At 38.3% G+C, this 16683-nt stretch overlaps 1 protein-coding gene across 1 annotated transcript in view; it reads left to right on the plus strand.

Moving 5' to 3' along the window:
- LOC125236921 (probable ATP-dependent RNA helicase DHX35) overlaps window positions 1–16683 on the plus strand; it is a 132500-nt gene that overhangs the window by 53940 nt on the left and 61877 nt on the right. The gene's annotated exons all lie outside the window — the stretch shown is intronic.

Below are 16683 nucleotides of genomic sequence, written 5' to 3' on the forward strand. Positions count from 1 at the left end.
TTGCCGTGAAAGACGGACAAACAAACAGACACACACTTTCCCATTTATAATATTAGTATGGATTCTGGAAAGGGGACTTTTCATATCACCGTTTAGGAAAGGGGCCTTTACTTCCCTGCTAGGAAGGAGCAAAGTGGCACTTTTCCTCCCTGCTACGAGGGAGCAAAGCGTTCTCTTTTCTGTTCAAGGACACTTTTTAGGGTTCCGTAGTCAACTAGGAACCCTTATAGTTTCGCCATGTCTGTCTGTCCGTCCGTCCGTCCGTCCGCGGATAATCTCAGTAACCGTTAGCACTAGAAAGCTGAAATTTGGTACCAATATGTATATTAATCACGCCAACAAAGTGCAAACATAAAAAATTGAAAAAAAAAAATGTTTTATTAGGGTACCCCCCCTACGTGTAAAGTGGGGGCTGATATTTTTTTTTCATTCCAACCCCAACGTGTGATATATTGTTGGATAGGTATGAAAAACTGAATAAGGGTTTACTAAGATCGTTTTTTGATAATATTAATATTTTCGGAAATAATCACTCTTAAAGGAAAAAAAAAGTGCGTCCCCCCCCTCTAACTTTTGAACCATATGTTTAAAAAATATGAAAAAAATCAAAAAAGTAGAACTTTATAAATACTTTCTAGGAAAATTGTTTTGAACTTGATAGGTTCAGTAGTTTTTGAGAAAAATACGGAAAACTACGGAACCCTACACTAAGCGTGGCCCGACACGCTCTTGGCCGGTTTTTTACTTGTATATGCATGACGAAAATGCTCAATAAAAAATTGGCAAAAAAAGACCGTCAACTAACAAAAGGGAGCGACGAATTGACGTGATTTTTTAAGTGGATGGATATAGTTGAAGGGATGGAGAGTGACATAGGCTACTTTTTGTCTCTTTCTAACGCGAGCGGAGCCGCGGCTAAAAGCTAGTTTATAATAACCGTCGGCTTGTATGGCGAGAAGCGAGAACCCGCCCAGAGAGTGCGAGAATTTCATTGCTTGTCAGGTCGAAACTTCGGAGGGTTATCTGTACTGAGTAACTCGTGTCAATCAATCAATCAAAATATTCTTTATTCAAATAGGCTTACAATAAGCACTTTTAAATTGTCAACAGTGTACAATATTCATCTTATTCTAATTATCTGAGCAATTTATTGGTGCAATAAACAATATTGTTTTAAAACTACATTGATTAAATAAAATGATATCAATCTAAATTGTATAAAAAAAATACTAGTCTAAAAACTTCTAGAATAAATTCTAAATGTCAAAAAAATTGTCGTTTTAAAGCACTCCCTTCGGCTGTGTTTTAATTTATCGCCACTCGTTTCGAACTTCCTTTTTTACGCACTTGTATCGTAATGGACTATAATTCCATTCACGAAACCTAATTATAAGTCGGAGAAAAATAAATAAAGTAAATCAGTTGACCGTGACGGCAGTCGGCACAATTTCATATTAATTCCATATCAGCAAATGCATTTTGACAGTTCTTAAAAAAAAAGCCGATTTACCTTACAAGACATGTAGCCTATGTTTCTTTTCCAAATTGCACGCTAGATGTCGCTGTTACGTGGAGAAACTAGCGAACGACGCGTGGACACAGATTTTTCTTATTGAGCCTTTGGTATCTAATTATTACCTCTCCCCGTGATGTCCTCTCCCCGTGATGTCCCACTCCCCGTGATGTCCCACTCCCCGTGATGTCCCTCCGGGACATCGGGACATCACGGCGTCCGATTTGTGGATAGGATAGAGGATATCTCTAAATTCCCAACTTCTCTCTCAAAAAAAAAAAAAAAAAAAAATTATTACCATTCGTTTGACGTTTAACAGGTGGCGTTTTAACGTCGCCTTATTTTTGGACAGCGAGGTCATTTTACGATACTCGCTTATTCGCTACACAGATGTGGTGCGAAAAGGGTTTCCTACGGAAACGTTCGTATTTGTAATGCTAGCACAGAATATATAATTGGCAGGGTGCAAAGCGGGTGGAGGGGGTAGCTGAAACGATCACAGCGCTCACTACGGCCAAAATTGACATCTTAGTCGCTGACTTGCGCTGTCAAATCCATATTGCAGTAAACATTTTCATGTCGTTTTTGAGATAAATTTAATACGGGCCCAGTAAAATTTGTTATGGCGAATTGTAATAACTCCAAGAAAAGTAGCGACTAAATTCTAGCTATTTCCAAGACCGTGGTGGAAACGAAACCACCGTTTAAGTGAATAGTTGCCGTAAGAAGAAAAGTGTCTTCCAATCTCTGAAGTTTTACATAAAGTGCGTAATCATTTGATACAAGTATTGAATTGAATTTACGTTGAATTTATAGTGCAAATTTTATTGGCGGTAGAAAAACCGACGTGGAAGCCAATCCCAGTTATGTTCGAAAATCATTTTATTTGTTTCCTCATCTGCATGTGCTCCTGTTTACAAATCGAAACGGATTGACTAAAATGCGTAAACATCGAGGTTTCAATGGGAAGAAGGAGCACGAGAACAATAGAAGCAGAAGCAGTCCATCCACTGAAGGCTTATCACATTTTAAATAAAATTCCTGAGAACTTATTTCATCGCATTGATGATTACATATTTGATGTGATATCTGCTAAACCTCCAATATTTTCAAGTAAATGAAACAAGTTTTTGTAATGTATACTATAATTAAAAGTTATCATAGCTAGTTTGTTTTTATTTTACAATAAACCCTGCACCCTGTAAATTATATTTATAATACCTATACCTATAGTTAGCCTATGAAAGTGACATAGCATAGCAATGAACTGATCAACAATTTCAAAAGCCAATGATTTATTAATACTTTATTGCACATAGGTACAAATGGTGGAAAAAAGTCTTCAATCTCTAGAAAATGCCCAGCTAGCACCAATTTCTTGTCTTTATTCATCGTCTTAGGTTGGAAAATGATTTCGTGAGCGATGGTACGAAACCCCGTTTTAGTCACCAGTTTGTTAATTTCTCACTGAAAACAACAATTTTAATGTTATTGGCGATAATGTTGTAACCACCATCGTCCAAAATTGTCTAATATAGTAAAATAACACAAGATTTCATAATTTTTTTCAGAATGTTTACTTACTTCTCGCTTGAAAGCGGCGACAATATTGTCCATAATGGTCACCTGTCACGTGGCGTGTCGTCGCGCACGGTCCCAATAGTACAAGTACAGAAGGCTCACTCCTTTGAAGTTCACAAAACGCCGCCATTCTAAATTATTACCTACATTAACAAACGGACCGCACGCGTGCAGACGACATTGAATTCTATTGCGCCGCGCGAAGGTCGTCGCCACTGAATGGGCCGCGAACTCGCGGCCGCCGGCATGTACTTGTAGCGCGGTGAAAGGATCGCGGAGTGAGCCGCCCCTGATGCTAGTTCAGTAGAGTTGTGCCTGCTAGGCTTGTGCCGTTTCGTTCGTTGATCGGAGCGCGCTCCGATCTCGTTCGATCGCTCCCACGAACTAGTTCGCTCTTTTAGGTCTTTTGCTCATTTAAGGTATCTGTACACTATTCCGGGATAGTAAAATGTGGTACATTATTCCGGGATACTTTGGTTTTTGTCGCAAAATAAGGAAACTATCAGTAAAATCTTAAGTTAATGCAATATTTAATTAACTATAGATCAAATAGAACCGAAAAAGTCGATTTTCGGATATTTATCTTATCTTTTGAAGCCATGAGGTACCTCCAAATGCGTCAGTCGCAACCACGCAGTGGTTTCTATGGGCGTGTTTGACGGTGAGCTTAACGCGGCAGCGGAACTTCGTAAGGGTTTGCTGTGATGATGGTAAGTTTATTGATATTAAATTTGTATCATAATTGTCTTATAGTTATTAAAAGACATTTATATCATCTTTTCAAGTTAATTTAAAACATATTTTTATTAAAATGCCCGCTCCCGGAATAATGTACACCATTTTGACGAGGTGTACATAATTGCGGGAGTATCACGGAATAACGGAAACACAGTCCGTAATGTTTTTGTGTCCTATTACTATTTACGGTTTAGTATATTTATATATTTGATGTAAATACACTAAGTAAAGATTACAGATTATAGTGACATAATTACGGTACATATATTTTTTAGATTTTAATCTCATAATTGAATACGAAATGTATACTCATTGACTAATACGTGCGAAATATTAGACTGTGCCATCAATATTAAATTTGTTTTATTTCATAAAATTAAAGCACAAAGTTTATTTATTTCAATGTTTTGAGTGTAATTGTTATATAATCTTCCAATATACTAAGAAAAAAATCTTGTTTATGTTTTAATATAGCCTTTTTTTGACTGCCGTAATTAAGTACACGACTTTATATGAGTGTATCTTATTCCGGTATACTTATATAAAGTATATTAAAATATATAAACTCATAAAATAAGGTACAAAGACCCGGATATTATGTTCTTAAACTTCCTTAGTTAGCTAAAAATTTTTATACCGCATATTGGTTTGTCCGTCAGCCAGTCTGTCCGTCTACGATTTAGCTCAATCATCATTCGTACTAGAAAGCTAAAATTTACATGAGGACAATACATAATAGGATAGACATATATAAATATAAAATAGTACCTATGTAAACCGATTTCATCAAACATGGCTAAGAAGAACACTCGATTAATTCAGCTCTTTCAAACGAAAAAAACTAATTAAAAAGCGGTTCATCCATTCGAAAGCGATGCATTAGACAGACAGACAGTGAAACTTATAACACCCTGTCGTTATATCATATAATCGTTATACCGTAAAATATCATATTTCCCTTCCCATTCCAGCTCACCAAAATATTGCCAATTATAAAAAATACACTCTGTATAAGCATTTATCAAAACGATATGTGCATTATATATTTATGTAAACAATATTTTTAATTCGTTTCTTTACATTATGCTTCAACAAAGTGGACTTTAAAGATATCCCGTAATAATGTACAACGACTCCCGGAATTAAAGCCATACCAAAATTGTATCCCGGAATAATGGGCAAACTAAGGGTTTAGTAAAACAACGGTAATTTCTATAAATTAGAAGTTACGATGCAAAATAGTGTCTTAAATCAATCGTAGAAGACTTATCCTCAAAATAAAATAGTTAACACCACTAGAAACCTCGCATTTTTGTTTCAAACCTCACTTAAAGTAGGAAACGTCTTAAGTTCCCGTAATATGGTACAGTTACCTTAGTTCAGCGAGACCAGCTACCACTACGGTCGGAAAGATCAGAACGAACGGGGCTGAATAGTGTCAAAATGATACGAATAGTCCACAGATAGTAACATTCCGGGCCGAAAGGTTGTAAGTAACCGAAATTGAATATGAAAACTTGACGTTTTTGTGTTGCTCTGCTAAGTAGCTCTCGCTCTCGGCGCAGTCACACACTCGTTCTCGATCCAAACCGCTCGCGCTCGCCGATCCTATACTGAACTAAATGAGCAAAGACCGATTCACAGAGCACGGAAAGATTCAGTTCATTTCGGTCATTGGTGGGATTTTATTCCTAACAGTTCATAGTTCGTGAACGACACAAGCCTAGTGCCTGCTCGTTCACTGAAAAGATTGCTCCCAACTAGTACGATCTCCGCGAAGTGTACTAGTTTGTTCTTTTAGGTTATTCAGTACAGTAGTACACCTAGAGAGCGAGAGACAAATTGTGCATATGGCGTACAGTAACGCTCGCTCGTACTAGCCGAGATCTGATCGGCCGTTTCCGCGCGCTCTCAGTCCGAGTCAGTCGGTTTTCGTTCGGTCGCGGTCGGATCACACGGATCGCTTTGCTGTCATTGTCACTCCTCGGCTCTTCGCTCTTTCGCTCCCATTCTATTGCGCGCGTGTGTGTACTAAATGTACTAGAGAGCAGAATCATTCGGGAGTAGTTCGGTCTAGTACACTGCAGGAAATTGTGTTTTTTAGGGTTCCGTAGTCAACTAGGAACCTTTATAGTTTCGCCATGTCTGTCTGTCCGTCCGTCCGTCCGCGGATAATCTCAGTAACCGTTAGCACTAGAAAGCTGAAATTTGGTACCAATATGTATATCAATCACGCCAACAAAGTGCAAAAATAAAAAATGGAAAAAAATGTTTTATTAGGGTACCCCCCCCCCCTACATGTAAAGTGGGGGTTGATATTTTTTTTCATTCCAACCCCGACATGTGATATATTGTTGGATAGGTATTTAAAAATGAATAAAGGTTTACTAAGATCGCTTTTTGATACTATTAATATTTTCGGAAATAATCGCTCCTAAAGGAAAAAAAAGTGCGTCCCCCCTCCTCTAACTTTTGAACTACATGTTTAAAAAATATGAAAAAAATCACAAAAGTAGAACTTTATAAAGACTTTCTAGGAAAATTGTTTTGAACTTGATAGGTCCAGTAGTTTTTGAGAAAAATACGGAAAACTACGGAACCCTACACTGAGCGTGGCCCGACACGCTCTTGGCCTGTTTTTTTGTACTACTAGTATATGTCCTACACAAGCCTACAGTACATCTTTTACTGACACTGACTGAAATAGCGTGGCACGTTCGTAACGTTTCCGTAACAATGGGAAGACAAATCTTTTCACACAACATCTATACGTGCGCGACTTATCATGCCCTCATTTTCTGTGCTTTTTTCCATTGTTATATTAGACTTACGACAAAACTCTCATTATACACCGTGTTTCACTTAACACTAAAAACCTGAAAACAGTTTGTTCAGAATCGAGAGTAGAATCGATTGAGCTATATCCTGATGGGGGTAATATTTTTATTTAAATTAGTATTATTAGTTATTTTTTACGTGCCTATTCTATTGTACTCGTAAGACAATATGGTGTATATCGCATTGCTAGAGGTTGTTTACCTTTTTCAGTATTTGGAGATATTAATACTGGCTGGTTACTTGGACGGTTATTTTTTCCGCTACGAGTTTGACGTTGTTTGTCAGTTTAATCTTAATGTTTATCATAAGTCATAACAAATTGTACTCGTACCTAATTACAACCTTGTCATTTTGAATATTGGGTTTAGATTTGATTAACCGTCCAATTTGAAATTTACTGTGACATAGCTTTAAAGTGTTTTACAGTGACATCTTAGCTATCTATTGGTAAACCTTAAGTCGTTGCAGTAACGTACACAAATAAATAGTTTTATTATTTATGGTGGAAGTTAGCAATTATTTTATTGAGTGTAGAGCTAAAAGTCAAGTAGTGCTGTACAGAAAATTAAAAATTCAATTTAAAAAAAAAGTAACCATCAGATTAAAAGATGAATACTCTAGATGAGTTTAAAAAAATAAAAATCAGTTGGGGTGTCTGAGGTTTTGAGTGTTACCGGAAACACGTTGTATTGTTCGCCCGCTCGTGTGGCATCTCATATAGTATTTTTTCTACTCCCGTGTTGTTATTCGTCATTTACAGTGTCGTGCATAGATCTTTAAAACCCTACATGTGGGATGCCCGCCGGGGCCCGGCTGGGCGCGCCCCCGCGCAGACGATATAGCTCCTACAGCATGGTTAGGTAGCGGGGCGCCGGGGGCGGGCGGCGGGGGGAGGCAGGAACAGAGCGGAGGCCGACGCGTATACAGTATACAGGGAACAGTGCGAATTTCACGAAACTTATTCTAGAAAACTATTCAAAACTAAGTGCACGGTTGCATAAAATACTATTATGCAACAGGCGTTTAAAGGAGGTCAAAAAAGACGAGTGGTGTGGGTAACGATTTGAGGCGAAGCCGAAAATTGTTAATAAAGACGCCACGAGTATTTTTTGACTCGGTTAAACACCGTTGCATACAATAATTTTTCTACGACCGTGCACTTAGTTTTTAAGTGCCAGTTCAGACACAGCGAAAACCGCGCGGATCTTATTTCAATAGCATAGTACTGGAACGTTCACATTACGACCGCGGTTTCCGCTGTGCCTGAACTAGCACTAATAATTTTCTAGACTAAATTTCGTGAAATTCACAATGTTTCTCCAAAGGCATCCCCCGCCGGCTTACCGCGCACGCGCGCAGTATCCTTATAACAATGCGTTGCCATGGTTACATAGCCAAACAATTCGTTTTAAATTTTTTTCGTTACTGCGCAAGTACACGGAAGCCAGCCGGCGCTGGCTTTGGCGAATAGACTTTAATGTAGGGTTTTAAAGATCTATGCACGACCCTGTAAATGACGAATTACAGTTCGGGAGTAGAAAAAAATGTTTACGATTGCCTGCCACCATAGATTAAAATTCAGAAGATCATACATTAAAATACCATCCCATACATTAAAATGCGACCGCCTAAGAACGCGCATACACTACACCACACATAGATGGCGCCACGAAAAATGCCTTTTCTCAAACATGCAATGAAATATTGTCTTTACGTTCCTTAAAATGGGCTGGGAAGTATCGCTTTTTGGGCGCAACAACTCGAGAGGACTGTAAAGGGATTTCATATTATTTTTTAGGCCTAGGCCTGCAAAGTAACTTTTTTTTATAAAATATTGTCCTTTAGAGCATTTTTTTTTATTTCATTGTATGTTTGAGAAAAGCACTATACATGCCTCGGCGTGAAAACGGATTCCCGGCCTCGTACCCCTATCCGCTATACCCACTTGGCCGGAAATCCTCATTTTCCCGGCCTCTGATGTAATGTACTATGTTGCCATAGATTATTTTTAGATTGGCGTTAAGCTTCACTTTCGAGCCATAAATATTTATCAAAAGTGACAGCTGTCTACAAGTATAATCGAAAGCTACAAGACATTTTTTTTGTGGCGCCATCTATGCGCGTTCTTAGGCGGTCGCATTTTAATGTATGGAATGGTATGATCTTCTTATATTTAATCTATGCTGCTAAGCGGGTTGGTTACGGTTCGTTACAACCAAATTATATAATAAGATGCTTCAATTAAAACTTGAATTAAATAAATCTATTAGATAACGGAAAGTGTAGTATTTTACCGACTAAAACAACCAATTTAACGTTATTTTAACGTTTTTGAAAGCACCCTTAGACAAATTTATGAGGAGGCACACTCAAAGGTTATGACAGATGGTTGGACACCAAGTGGACACAGATTGTTGTTATTGCCTTTGATTATCAGTTTTGTCATAAATTAAATATAACAAGATCATACCATCCCATACATTATAACCTAACCACAAAATTAAAATTTTGAAAAAACCCCCGACCTCGACATAGTGGACCGATTTTCATGAAACATGACTAAGAACATTCCCGACTAACTCAGCTTTCAGACAAAAAAAACTAAATCTAAATCGGTTCATTCGTTCGGGAGCTACGATGCCACAGACAGACACACACACAGACAGACAAACAGACAAACAGACAGACAGACAGACAGACAGACAGACAGACAGACGGACAGACAGACACGTCAAACTTATAACACCCCTTCGTTTTTGCGTCGGGGGTGAATAAAATGCGAACGCCTACGAACGCGCTTACACTCCACCACACATAGATGGCGCCACAAAAAAATGCTTTGTTGCCACCGATTATTTGTAGATTGGCATTAAGTGTCAATTCCGAGCCGTAAATCTATGTCAAAACTGACACTTAACGCCATCTACAAGTATAATCGAAAGCTGCAAGACATTTTTTTTGCGGCGCCATCTATGTGTGGTGGGGTGTAAGCGCGGTCTTAGGCGGTCGCATTTTAATGTATGGGATGGTATGATCTTGTTATATTTAATCTATGGTTTTGTTAAATGTGCAATGGAACAATATGGTGGCGCCATCTGTCATAACCTTTGAGTGTAACTCCTCATTAATTTGTCCTAAGTTAAAGCGAGCGTCGTAAATTAAGGACCTCGCTATCTAAAAAGATTTAGATAACTTATTTCTATCTCTATTTACGCAAAACGCAAACTGAAATTTAACAATATAAGGCTGAAGAACAATCTGTGTCCACTCATCGTTCGCTAGTTTCTGCATGTAACAGCGACATCTATCCTTGAATTTGGAAACTAACCCGTCGTATGCTCAGGCACGGATCGTAAAATTAGGTCATCTTTTTGTATTTATTTCCGGAATATTTTTTTTTGGCTCTACATGGCGTAGCCGAGGTTGGAACTCACGATTTTTGACGCATCCGCATTCGAGGGGTTAAACACACTGCCAAAATAGGTATCACTTATTTGTGACTTATTGTATGGGCCGTAAGGCGTAAATACGAGTGAAGTGGTTTTACACTAAAACTAGTGCCAGTGCCGGCCAAGTCACACAACATTAACTATAATAATGGCACGATTTTGTTTAGATTTCATGACTTTTTAGAGATAAACAAGCAGCTCCATCGAGACTTGGCTAGTTTTTCACATAATGTTTTTGATGGGATTTGACTTAACGAGACAGGTAGCTTACGTTTCCTTTCTAAATTAAACACTAGAGGCCGCTGACGTGACGTGCAGAAACTAGCGAACGAAGAGTGCATGATTAAAAAACAAATTAGGCACTAGGACTAATTTGAATTATATAATTTGGTTGTAACGAACCGTGATCGGCGGGTTCCCGTTGTCGAACGTGTTAATGCTAGCGGTGGCCGTTGAAACTCATAATATATGAACCCTTCCAATTTAAGATGGAAAAGCTTACAATATGAGGGCATCAGGGCAGTATCAGTCGTGAATTCAGGGAGTAAATATAAAGCGAGCGTTTATTTCAGTGTATAGTTAAAATAGTAGTGAGGCTACTAAAATGGGGCCTCAAAATATTTCAATATTAGGTAGCATTTTAATGTCATTACGGCTACGGTTTATTCAAACGCAAGTACCAACTATTTATCTGGCAACTATATTATTATATTGGAAACTATTTTAGAGATACAGTTTAATCGGAAAACGGCTGTTTAGTAAAACAGTGCCGGACGAACGCTTCAAATAAAATTATCGACTCGACGACCGGTCTGGCGCAGTCGGTAGTGACCCTGCCTGCTGCGCCGCGGTCCCGGGTTCGAATCCCGGTAAGGGCATTTATTTGTGTGATGAGCACAGATATTTGTTCCTGAGTCATGGATGTTTTCTATGTATATAAGTATTTATATATTAAATATATCGTTGTCTGAGTACCCACAACACAAGCCTTCTTGAGCTTACCGTGGGCCTCAGTCAATCTGTGTAAGAATATTTATTTAATATTTATATACAAAAATGAAAGTTTTTAAATGGCTGTTAAAAATATTGCATAACATCATCCCCATACAAAAACAGCTCGTATAAAATAACACGAAATAATTATGATCCCAGCCAAATTACATATGAAACTTAATCCCATATATTGCTCCGTATTTGTTGTAACGACTAACACATGTTAATTCAGAACTGTATGGCATATTCTTTTTGTAAACATACTAATATATTCTAAATACGCCGTACTTTAACTGTTCTGACTGGCCGTCATTAGCGCACTGAATAGCTCCGTGGCACAATATTGAGGCCCCGCCTTGTTTATACAGGTATTATAGTTACAGAGATATAAGCCGCCGCGCCATAACACTTTTCGTTACACCTGGTTTTCGGTCCGGTCACTCTACTACGGGTTTTTAAAGACGTTCACCTAACGTTTCACGTCAAAAACTTTTAATTCGGTATTATAGTAGATTTGGTAGTAACTTTGAATGTTGACTGGTATCCCCAAATAATGACAGCGATGACGTCATTCAAATGATTTTGACAGTGGCAATAAGTGCGAGAGGGACACCAGCCCCAACTTTACTAGGCCTGTGTCGTTCACGAACTATGAACTGTTAGGAATAAAATCCCATCAATGACCGAAATGAACTGAATCTTTCCGTGCTCTATGAATCGGTCTTTGCTCATTTAGTTCATTCACAGAATATATAATAGTACAAGTACAGAATCTAAATCTTGTAAATTCTAATCATATATATATTTTGATTTAAGATAAATAGCCTGATAGATCTCACATTTTTATATACTACTGAATTAAATATACTGAATTGTCCTTATGAATAGATTTCCTGAATAATAATAACATAATGTATATAAACTTAATAATAGTCTTTCAAAATAATGTAAAAACCGTGGAGTCACGGGACAGGCTCTGCCTAGTGTGATCCACTAAATGTGTGACTAACAAAATGACTTATTTTGGAAATAAATTTTACTTTACTTTACTTTACAGAAGGCTCACTCCTTTGATGTTCACAAAACGCCGCCATTCTAAATTCTTACCTACATTAACAAACGGACCGCACGCGTGCAGACGACATTGAATTCTATTGCGCCGCGCGAAGGTCGTCGCCACTGAATGGGCCGCGAACTCGCGGCCGCCGGCATGTACTTGTAGCGCGGCGAAAGGATCGCGGAGTGAGCCGCCCCTGGTTCAGTATAGGATCGGCAAGCGCGAGCGGTTTGGATCAAGAAAGAGTGTGTGACGGCGCCGACCGGGAGCGAGGTATTTAGCAAAGCGAAACAAAAACGTCAGGTTTTCATATTAAGCTTCGGTTACTTACAACCTTTCGGCCCGGAATTGTTATTGTCTGTGGAATATTCGTATCATTTTGACACTAGTCGATCCCATTCGTTCTGATCTTTCCGACCGTAGTGGTCGCTGGTCTGACTGAACTAAATGAGCAAAGACCTAAAAGAGCGAACTAGTTCGTGGGAGCGATTGAACGAGATAGGAGCGCTCCGATCAACGAACGAAACGGCACAAGCCTAAACTTTACCCTCTCATGTGGACACACTTTTACTTAATAATATATAAATCTATGGACAAATAGGGTGGCGCCATCTGTCTTAACCTTATAGTGTGCCTCCTCATTAATTTCTAAGTTTTAACGAGCATCGTAAGTAAAGGATCCCGCTATTCAAAAACTATTTTAAAATTGAGACGTCATCTATGCATATTTCGTGGAACTGAAACTTTATAATATAGGGCTGAATAAGAACAATCTGTGTCCACTCATCGTTCGCTAGTTTCCGCATGTAACAGCGACATCTATCCTTGAATTTGGAAACCAACCCGTCGTATGCTCAGGCACGGGTCGTAAAATTAGGGAATTAGCGTCATCTTTTTGCATTTATTTCCGGAACGATTTTTTTTTGGCTCTACATGGCGTAGTCGAGGTTGGAACTCACGATTTTTGACTATCCGCACACGAGTGGTTATATTCATATTCATATTCATATTCATTTATTCATAAAATTAACAATTTTACATGTCAAAGTTAAAGTTAAATTATCATAATTAGGGTACAATACAATATTACATTTTAAAAATAGAAAATACTCTCAAATAAATTCAATAATTAATTAAAAAAAAAGAAATAGATGTTGAACAATAATTACAAAAAAAAATAATAATAATAGTATGTGATCGTATTGAACATTAAATTGCATTATTATTATAATATTCTGAGATGTCATAAAAAGCATTAATTGCCAAGCATTAATTGTTAAACACATTGCCAAAATAGGTATCACTTATTTGTGACTTATTTTATGGGCCGTGGTGTAAAAACAACGAGTGAAGTGCTTTTACACTAAAACTAGTGCCAGTGCCGGCCAAGTCACACAACATTAACTATAATAATAAAGAAATCGCAGTAAGGAACCTTAGACTTGGCACGATTTTATTTAGATTTCATGACTTTTTAGAGATAAACAAGCAGCTCCATCGAGACTTGGCTAGTTTTTCACAGAATGTTTTTGATGGGATTTGACTTAACGAGACAGGTAGCTTACGTTTCCTTTCTAAATTAAACACTAGATGTCGCCGACGTGCAGAAATTAGCGAACGAAGAGTGCATGATTTAAAAAAAGATTTAGGAACTAGGACTAATTTTAATTATATAATTTGTATTGTATTGTATTTGGTTGTAACAAACCGTGATCGGCGGGTTCTTGGTGTCGAACGTGTTAATGCTAGCGGTGGCCGTTGAAACTCATATTTTTTTTTATACCACGTCGGTGGCAAACAGGTATACGGCCCGCCTGATAGAAAGCGGTCACCGTAACCTATGGAAGTATGGACGCCTGCAACACAAGGAGTGTCACGTGCGCGTTGCCAACCCATTAGAAACCCATAATATATGAACCCTTCCAATCTAAGATGGAAAAGCTTACAATATGAGGGCATCAAGGCAGTATCAGTCGTGAATTCAGGGAGTAAATATAAAGCGAGCGTTTATTTCAGTGTATAGTTAAAATAGTAGTGAGGCTACTAAAATGGGGCCTAAAAATATTTCAATATAAGGTAGCATTTTAATGTCATTACGGCTACGGTTTATTCAAACTATTTATCTGGCAACTATATTATTATATTGGAAACTATTTTAGAGATACAGTTTAATCGGAAAACGGCTGTTTAGTAAAACAGTGCCGGACGAACGCTTCAAATAAAATTATACAAAAATGAAAGTTTTTAAATGGCTGTTAAAAATATTGCATAACATCATCCCCATACAAAAACAGCTCGTATAAAATAACACGAAATAATTATGATCCCAGCCAAATTACATATGAAACTTAATCCCATATATTGCTCCGTATTTGTTGTAACGACTAACACATGTTAATTCAGAACTGTATGGCATATTCTTTTTGTAAACATACTAATATATTCTAAATACGCCGTACTTTAACTGTTCTGACTGGCCGTCATTAGCGCACTGAATAGCTCCGTGGCACAATATTGAGGCCCCGCCTTGTTTATACAGGTATTATAGTTACAGAGATATAAGCCGCCGCGCCATAACACTTTTCGTTACACCTGGTTTTCGGTCCGGTCACTCTACTACGGGTTTTTAAAGACGTTCACCTAACGTTTCACGTCAAAAACTTTTAATTCGGTATTAGTAGATTTGGTAGTAACTTTGAATGTTGACTGGTATCCCCAAATAATGACAGCGATGACGTCATTCAAATGATTTTGACAGTGGCAATAAGTGCGAGAGGGACACCAGCCCCAACTTTACCCTCTCATGTGGACACACTTTTTGGTCTAACAACTCAATCTAGCTTAATAATAAATCTATGGACAAATAGGGTGGCGCCATCTGTCTTAACCTTGTAGTGTGCCTCCTCATTAATCTCTTTTAAGTTTTAACGAGCATCGTAAGTAAAGGATCTCGCTATTCAAAAACTATTTGATAATTGAACGTCATCTATGGATAGTTCGTGGAACTGAAACGTTATAATATAGGGCTGAATAAGAACAATCTGTGTCCACTCATCGTTCGCTAGTTTCCGCATGTAACAGCGACATCTATCCTTGAATTTGGAAACTAACCCGTCGTATGCTCAGGCACGGGTCGTAAAATTAGGGAATTAGGTCATCTTTTTGCATTTATTTCCGGAACAATTTTTTTGGCTCTACATGGCGTAGTCGAGGTTGGAACTCACGATTTTTGACCATCCGCACACGAGTGGTTAAACACATTGCCAAAATAGGTATCACTTATTTGTGACTTATTTTATGGGCCGTGGTGTAAAAACAACGAGTGAAGTGGTTTTACACTAAAACTAGTGCCAGCGCCGGCCAAGTCACACAACATTAACTATAATAATAAAGAAATCGCAGTAAGGAACCTTAGACTTGGCACGATTTTATTTAGATTTCATGACTTTTTAGATAAACAAGCAGCTCCATCGAGACTTGGCTAGTTTTTTACAGAATGTTTTTGGTGGGGTTTGACTTTTTAACCCTTAAATGTATATAAGCATCATGTATTTTGGACTCTATTGACAGCATGTCAAAATTCAAATTCGAATAAATCTTTGTCAAGTTCATGCATGTAATGGTTAACAAGTTTCCTTTCTAAATGTAACACTAGATGTCGCTGTTACGTGCTGCAACTAGTGAACGATGAGTGGACACAGATTATTTTTATTGAGCCTTATATTGTTAAATTCCAGTTCTGTGAAATAGATGGCGTTAAGTTATCAAATTATTATTGGATTGTGAGGTCGTTTGATAACTTAGAATAAATTAATGAGGAGGCACACTCAAAGCTTAGGACACACTAAGTTATAGGCTTGTGCCGTTTCGTTCGTTGATCGGAGCGCTCCGATCTCGTTCAGTCGCTCCCACGAACTAGTTCGCTCTTTTAGGTCTTTTGCTCATTTAGTTCAGCCAGACCAGCGACCGTTGCGGTCGGAAAGATCAGAACGAATGGGACCGAATAGTGTCAAAATGATACGAATAGTTCACAGATACTAACATTCCGGGCCGAAAGGTTGTACTTAAGTAACCGAAGTTTAATATGAAAATTTGACTTTTTTGTTGCTCTGCTAAGTAGCTCTCACTCTCGGTCGGCGCAGTCACTCATTCGTTCTCGATCCAAACCGCTCGCGTTCGCCGATCCTGTACTGAACTAAATGAGCAAAGACCGATTCTCAGAGCACGGAAAGATTCAGTTAATTTCGGTCATTGATGGGATTTTATTCCTAACAGTTCATAGTTCGTGAACGACACAAGCCTACTAAGTTATATCAATACTTGTAGCTAGGCTTGTGCCGTTTCGTTCGTTGATCGGAGCGCTCCGATCTCGTTCAATCGCTCCCATGAACTAGTTCGCTCTTTTAGGCACTGCGCACTGGTCCCACGGCGAGCTAGCAAACTATGAGCTATCGGCTATTTGTGCGACAAAAGATAGTCGCTCCCGTGTAAATAAAAGTGACAGATGTATTATA

This window comes from Leguminivora glycinivorella, chromosome 20 (assembly GCF_023078275.1).
Source record: "Leguminivora glycinivorella isolate SPB_JAAS2020 chromosome 20, LegGlyc_1.1, whole genome shotgun sequence".
Lineage (NCBI taxonomy): Eukaryota > Metazoa > Arthropoda > Insecta > Lepidoptera > Tortricidae > Leguminivora > Leguminivora glycinivorella.